Source organism: Myotis davidii, unplaced genomic scaffold (assembly GCF_000327345.1).
Source record: "Myotis davidii unplaced genomic scaffold, ASM32734v1 scaffold461, whole genome shotgun sequence".
NCBI lineage: Eukaryota > Metazoa > Chordata > Mammalia > Chiroptera > Vespertilionidae > Myotis > Myotis davidii.
Window position 1 is genome coordinate 1916330 of NW_006295825.1, and position 7623 is coordinate 1923952.

Genomic DNA, 7623 nt, shown 5'->3' on the forward strand with positions numbered 1-7623 from the left:
TTCCTGCCCCCACTTCATCCACACCTTTGGGAACCCCTGGACCTGCTGGGGCTGGACCCCAACAAATTAAATAACTTGTAGCATTGTAAAACTATTTGAGACAATGAGCGAAATGTTTTGATTAAGGTAATCTGGCCTCAGTCTGCCCCTTTATTAAGTTCCCATGATTCATAGTGACCACTTGGCAGACCCCTCACACACGTGACATGTCCTTCCCCAACGACACTTCTCCCACCCTTCTCTCACCTGCCCCAAACTACCCTATCCATAGAAAGCTATTATTTGATGAAAAAATGAGACATCAAGATATCATCGTGAGGTTAAAATGTTTTTAGGAGCTAGAATAGTGTGAATTAGACATATGGACTCTGAAGTAGACTGGCTGAAACTACAGTCCTATCATGAACTAGCTGTGTGGCCTTTAGAAAGTCACAGAACCTTTCTGTGTCTTAGTTCCTTATCCATAAAATATGGCTATTGAAACTTCCCAACTGGGCTGATTAAGCAGGAGAGTGCACAGGAGGCTGGTGGCATGGTGTTGAGTAGCTTATCCATATTTAGACCCTGGCTTGTTGTATAATCAGTACTACCTTTGCTCTGATCATGCTCCTCCTCATTGTTCTGATGGACAGATCAGCATTTACAATCAAACTGAGAAATCCTGGCAGAACCTTTCCCCATCTCTGGTCAAAGGGTTTAAGAAGGTGGCTGGAGCAGAGATTCTGGGTGTACCACCTTGATGAAGGACAATCTCTACAGCTAATTCTAAGGGTCAGGTGACTGCATTGGTGGCTCCTTGAAATAGCAGCAAATGACACATTCTGCTCCCCAAAGGCAGGATTTAGACAAGATAACCCTTGGTGCCCTGGCTGGTGTTTCTCAGTGGTTAGAATGTTGGCCCATGCGCCAAAGGGTGGAAAGTTTGATTCCCAGTCAAGGGCACAAACCTGGGTTGCAGGTCCTATCTGGGCGAGTGCAGGAGGCAACCGATCAATGTATCTGACATCAATGTTTCCCTCTCTCTTTCTCTCTCTCTCTCTCTCTGCTCCTCTTCCTCTCTCATTCCCTCCCTCCCTTCTATTTTGTACTCTCTCTAAAAATCAATGGAAAAAATACCTTCCAGTGAGTATTAACAAGATTATTTATATCTATCTATCTATCTATCTATCTATCCATATAACCCTTGGAGAGGAGGCCAGGAGTATGGTAGAATCTAGGCTCCAGGTGATGAACCGAGGCATGGCCCAAGGATGCAGAATGAAGCAAGTTCTACCTTGACTCTTGGTCTTACTTCTGTCCCCTTATGCTCTGTCTCCTCTCCTGTATCCCTCAGAGGCCCAGTGCCAGCAGGCTGAAGAAGGTCTCCTGACTGATGAGGAAGAGGGTGAGGAAATATTTTTAGGAGGCAGAATAGTGTGAATTAAATGCATAGCCTCTGAAGTCAGACCTGGGCTGACACTAAAAACTCATAAACTATTTCAGGCTGAAATCTCATTTCCTGTGTGTTCCCTTCCCAGGGAAATGTGCACATTGCCTTCTGTTGGTTGATCCTTATGGCTCCTTGTTGTAAGGACCTTTGTAATTAAGATGGGTCCACCTTGATAATCTAGGATAATCTCCCATCACAAAATCTCTAATTTAATCATATCTGCAAACTCCCTTTTACCATGTAAGGTAACATAATTCCAGGGATGAGGACATGAACATCTTTGGGGGACCATTCTTCAGCCTTCCACAGAGGGGCAATGCTTAACCCAAAATAATATGTGACTAACGGTGGAATTTCAGGCCGTCATCTAGAGGATGTTGATATGCAAAGGACATTTCTATTTTGGAGCAGAACAACTGTGGCGTCAGCCTTACCCAAGGGTCAGGGTCTCAGGCAAGGCTGGACGCTCTCTAGGCTCAAGCTGACACAGCTGGCTCCAATCCTGTCTCCCCTCCACTAGGAGCCTCTCTGGCTCTTGCTTCAACTTGAGTCCGTCTCCTGTAGCTGACAACATTCTCCCGGCACCAGAAGAAGGGCCAGCTGCCCGGCTGCCAGAGCCTCCCCTCAGCCCTGACCCTTCCACTCTGCGGATGGTGGAGGCGGGCAGGGTGTACCCTCAGGTCACAGTTGGCCTCCCAAGATCAAGTGGAGAAGCCAGGAGCTTCCTCTTCCCAGACCCTTCCCCCTCTCAGGCCACTGCCTTCTCCCCTTCCTCCCAATCCTTCTCCCCAGTCTGACCGCTACCTGCCCTGTCCTGTCTTTTCTGGTGACCAGAGAATTCTTTTGTGGGCCCCTGCAGGGAGCACTGTTTGCCTTTTAAGAGGATTTAGGGAAAGGGCTTAACTCAGGAACCGCATGGCTGATAAATGATGGGGTTTTGGGCCTAGGAAAAGCTGGCGAAGGGAAGGCGTGGCCCTCCAGCTCTTCCTCTCATCTGACCATCCACGCTGTCTCCAGGTAAGACTCGCTGCCAGGCGGTGTTTGGGGAGCTCGGAAAGCCTTTTCTAGTGAGCGGTGCGGAAGACTTCCAGAGCCCTTCCCTCCGCACAGGGACCTCCTGTGTTCGCCTCTCCTCACCCTCACATCCCAAGGGCCAGCGCTTTGTTCCCAGATATGCTTTGTTCCTCAGGGTCAGAGGAACACTTTGACAACCAGGACTCTTCCAGAAACGAGCTCTTTCTCTCTCATCTCTATCTCTCTCTCTCCCTCCCTCTCCCTCACACACACACTGTCCTCAAGGGGACAGGCATTCTCTGGAGGAGCTTGGGAGCGTTCATGCCTTCATGCTGGGGACAAGTGCGACCCTGAGGGGGGCAAGAACCGATTGCTTGGCTCTACTCAAAGTCACGGCCCATTCAGCCACCAAATCCTTTATTAAGCTGCTACCGTGCGCCCAGGTCTGCACTGGTCCCTCTGTGTAGTAGATGCTGCGCCTGTGTTCCAGGTGCCACAGCCCAGCCGATGAGCCAAAACTACCGCTGAAGAAGCATTCACTTACTCATTCTTCCACCCAGCAAGCCTTTACTGCATCCCAGTTGGGCCCAGGAGTGGGCAAGGCGGGAAGAAGAATGAGAAGTGGCCTGTCCTGGGGTGGAGGTTCCCCATGCGAGGCTGGGCAGTGTGGGTGAGCGCGGCAGCCGGCTGGGAGCAGGGCAGTGCCTGTGCTGGTGGCGATGCCGTGAGGAGGACAGCAGGCTTCGGCCCAACAAGGGCCTGTGGAGGTGGCGCTTTGCTAGATTCCCCTGTGGGACTGTGTCCTAGCTCGCACCCCTGCTGGCTCCACTCCCAGGACGGGCGGTGGGGCACTGTCCCCACCCCACCCCCTCCTGGCGGGTGGCCTGCCTCCTGCCCACTCTCCTCCCGAACCTGTCCTTATAAGGCCACTCACTCAGGGGACGTGTGTTCCATGTCCTCTGGGAAGTTGCCCACACAGCGTCATCTGCTGTTTTATTGCTCAAGATTTTTAACCTATGATTTTATTTTATTTTTTTTTTGTCATTAAGAAAATGTTTACAGGCTTAGCAGAGACGTTAACAGGGTGCCAGCTTAAGATGGAAGGACGGAAGCCAGGGCCGGGGACCCAGGGTCCCAAGGCATGGCTGCGTCACAGAGTCTGAAAACCCTCAGCAGCCGCACAATCCCATGAACCGCAGCAGGCCCCGTGCTGGGCACAGGAGGGGATGGAGGGGGAGGCCCTCAGGGACACTGCCATGGGCTCAACAGTTCATAAGCCTTAAGTTCTGGCGCAGTGAAGGAGGCCTCCACGCAGACATGAGACTCCACGCTACAGGAGCCTGAGCCAGGCTGAGAGATCAGCCTCAGGCTGCCACAAGCATCTTCTAGGAGGGGCCACACTGAGCTGGGCCTTGCAGGGTGGGCAGGAGTTCTCTGCCTGGAGAAGTAGAGGAAGGACATCCAGAGGGCAGGCACGAGACAACCTGGGACAAGAGGGGGGATGGGGAGCTCCTCAGTGTGCGGGGAGGTGGAGTCTGGACCTGAGCGTTTGGACTTGAGGCTGTAGCCAGGGAGGAACTGCCAAGGGGTGGCTTCCTTCATTCCATTGGGAAGCCCTGGGCGGGGGAGGGGCAGGGACTGCACCTGGTTTGTCTCTCTGCATCCCCTTCCCCCAGCTTGTGGTTAGAGGAGGTGCTCAGAAGTGTTTGCTGAATGAAGAGGAACAAAGGGAGGGGAGGGAGGCAGGAGAGGCCACCCATGAAAGCAAGCCCTCTGAGGGGTGGCCCACCCGGAAAGGCTTCCAAAGAGGTCTCTCCGGATTGCCAAGTGAAGGATTCGCCAGAAAGTGTTAAGGGAAGCTCTGGGTACTTGGATGACACTATCCGTTGGGTGATTTCAGGGGACAAAGGCAGCCTAGTCCAGTGGTCAGCAAACTGCGGCTCGCGAGCTACATGCGTTTCTTTGGCCCCTTGAGTGTGGCTCTTCCTAAGCCTTAGGAGTACCCTAATTAAGTTAATAACAATGTACCTACCTATATAGTTTAAGTTTTAAAAAATTTGGCTCCCAAAAGAAATTTCACTCATTGTACTGTTGATGTTTGGCTCTGTTGACTAATGAGTTTGCAGACCACTGGCCTAGTCCCTCAGAGCCTGGAGGGACCACACTGCTGGGACTGGAGTGAGCAAGAGGTCCTAGCAGCTGCAGGGAAGGCCCTGGAGTTAATCTGCACAAGGCCCCCCAGTGCCCCTGGGAAGGGGCAGGGTTCTCAGTCCATGTGTGAAGTGTGATGTGCTCCTTTGGGGAGCATGCAGCTCCTTTGATGGCAACAGGGCTGGGCAGAGACAAGCGTGGGTCACAATCCCTGAGCGGGCCAGAAGCAGTGACCGCTCTCTGTGGTGGGCCAGCTGAGCTCTGAGAAGAGGGCTGGTGCTGCAGGTCAAGGAAGCCACTACCCCGTCTCCATGATGAGGAGCTTTGCTCTGTGCACCCCAACCCCAGGCCATCTGGGGAATGTGGCCAAGGGGATGGCTTAGTGGCAATCAGGGTTCAAGGTAGGTTACTATTTCTGAAGCTAAGAGAAGCATTTTGAGTTACTTGGGGGTGCAGGGCCTTCATTTATAGGGGCTGGGCCTTCTCAGTATTTGGTGAAAGGACCCACATGCCTACCTCTGGACCTTACCTGGCCTATATCCCTAAGACAGTGCAGGGTCAAGAAATTAAATTCTGGAGACGATGCCTACCAGGAGGAATAGGGGGAGAGGAAGGGAGAGGGAGAGAGAGATCAAACCATCAATGATGAAAGAGAATCATTGATCGGCTGCCTCCTGCACACCTCCTACTGGGAAACAAGCCCACAACTGGGCATGTGCCCTGACCAGGAATCGAACAGTGGCCTCCTGGTTCATAGGTCAACTCTCAACCACAGAGCCACACCAGCCAGGCAGTAGGAGATAATTTTAAGGCCAAAGTCACTCTTTGGGGCTCCCAATCATGTAGTCATTAATTGCCTTCTCCATCTGAAGCCAGAACAACTGCTACTGCCAAGTTTAGCCATGGTCCTCCCCTGAGAGTAGAGTGCTTTCTGGTTTATTGACACTTGCTGTGGGCTGGGCACCATCCTAAGCTCTTCCTGTGTGCTCTCTCTCTCGCTTCGACAGCCCTCCCTGACAGATGCCACCTGACGTTAGCAGTGACCAAAGGTCACATGATTAGGAGTGCTAGAACTGGTTTGGAATCCAGAAAGTCTGAGCTAGAAGCTGGAGCATCTTAGCTCCCCTCTCCATGGGCCTGCACACCGTCCCCTCGCCTGCCCGCACAGCAAATGTATGCATCAGATGAGAGCTACTGTCTTCAATGGAAGGTGCAAAGTTGGGCACAGAGAGGTAAGGCAGCTAGCCCCAAATCACCCAGCAGATGGGTGGTGGGAATGGGTCTGGAGTGAGGGTATCCAGGGCTCCCCCTGAGTACCCAGCAGGACATCTGGTTAAATCTGGTAAAGGCCAGGTCTGGCCAGAGAACCACACCCTACCTAGAGGTGGGGCCTGCAGACCTGCCTGGTCTCCCACTTGGGAGGGGGCAGCAGAAGCTGTGCACCCTGGAGCGCATGCATCTGGTTCTGTTTCCATGCCTAGCCACTCCTCCGAGAGCTTCTAAAGGTCACTTTGTTCCCCTCACATTCAAGTGGCTTGGGAGGCCAGTCCCTGGCTTCCGGTCGCTGAGGCACCACCCCTTCTGGTAAGACATTCCTCTGGTTTCCCATCGCTGTGCAATCAGGCCAAGGCCCTGAAATGTTGCCGTATTCTTTGCTGTGCCCAAACGGACCACTCAGTGACAGATGCCCAGAGAGACCAGGGCCAGAGGGGACGGGGCATGTATTTTGGCAGGAAGAAGAAAGCATCTTAAATTAGGAGAATTGAGGAAAGAAACTATCTACAGAGAGTGGAAAGCTACTGTATGGAGAATGGAAGGCTAGTGACAGTGGGCTCTCGCCTCTCCTGCACCTGGGGACTGAGCGGCTGTACAGAAAGGGCCGCCTGGCAGGAGCTGTGACCCTGGTGAGTGGAGGAAGAAGAGGGGTGCAAGGCAGCCCTGCAGGGAGGGACCCAGGAACAAAGTCCCTTGGCCTCCCCCTCCTCCCCATCCCCACCTTCTGCTAGAGTCCCCCATTTGGAGCCAGAATCAGAACAACCCATTGATATAACCCAAAAGGGCAGCCTCCTGGGGTGTGGAGCACGAGAAGGGGAGAGTGAGCCTGGAGGGGCAGACAGGAGCCGTGCGGCACAGGGCAGGGGCTTGGTATTGGTGACCATCTTCCGCAGTTACCACCTCTAACACTTGCTGTGGCTCCCCACTTCCTACAGAGCAAGGCCCACGTTCTCAGCCTGGCATTGAAGGCTCTTCACACTCAGGCTCCAACCTCCCTCCCCACCCGAGAGCTATGGGTGCTTCACACAGCAACTCTGCCTGGGTACGTAGATCCCACCATCATCATTTTCCATAGAGACCGAGTTTGCCTGAGACGACACAGCTGGCCAGTGATGGAGCTGGCAGGGCACCTACCCGTCCTGCCATCCTGAGTGATGAGTACATCGACAGCAGAACCACAGGCAGCTCATCCAACCCGAGCCTGCTTCACAGAAAGGGTCTCAATAAAGGGGTGGGGAGAAGGAGTAAAAAGGAGGAGAAAGGACTGCGAAAGATGAGCATAACATATGCTGAGGTAGGTTCTCATCTTACTCTCATAACTGTCAGAGCCAGGATTTGACTAAAAAACCAGCTGGTTGCCTGACAGGCAGAGCTAGCTTCTGCAGAGTGGTGCCTGCAAGATTCTCAGTCCCTTGTATCCGCCCCAACCCAATGCTACGTCCCTCTCAGAGCACCTGAAATTCCTGCCAATCACGACTTGGAGTTAGGCACATCTATAGAAGGCCCCAGGTAGAATGAAAACATTACTGGAAAGAGAAGCGTTCTGGGCTGATGGCATCAGGCCACCCTTACAGTTGTCAAAAGTGTGTGTGTGCGTGTGTGTGTGTGTGTGTGTGTGTGTGTGTAAGGGCTCAGGTACCCAAATACTACATTAGAGATCAACTTCTTTGCCTCCACCTGCTGAGTGAAAGCAGAATGCTCAGAGTGGGACCAAGAGGAGTGAGACTCACTGGAAAAAAGTAAGGGTGGGAGTC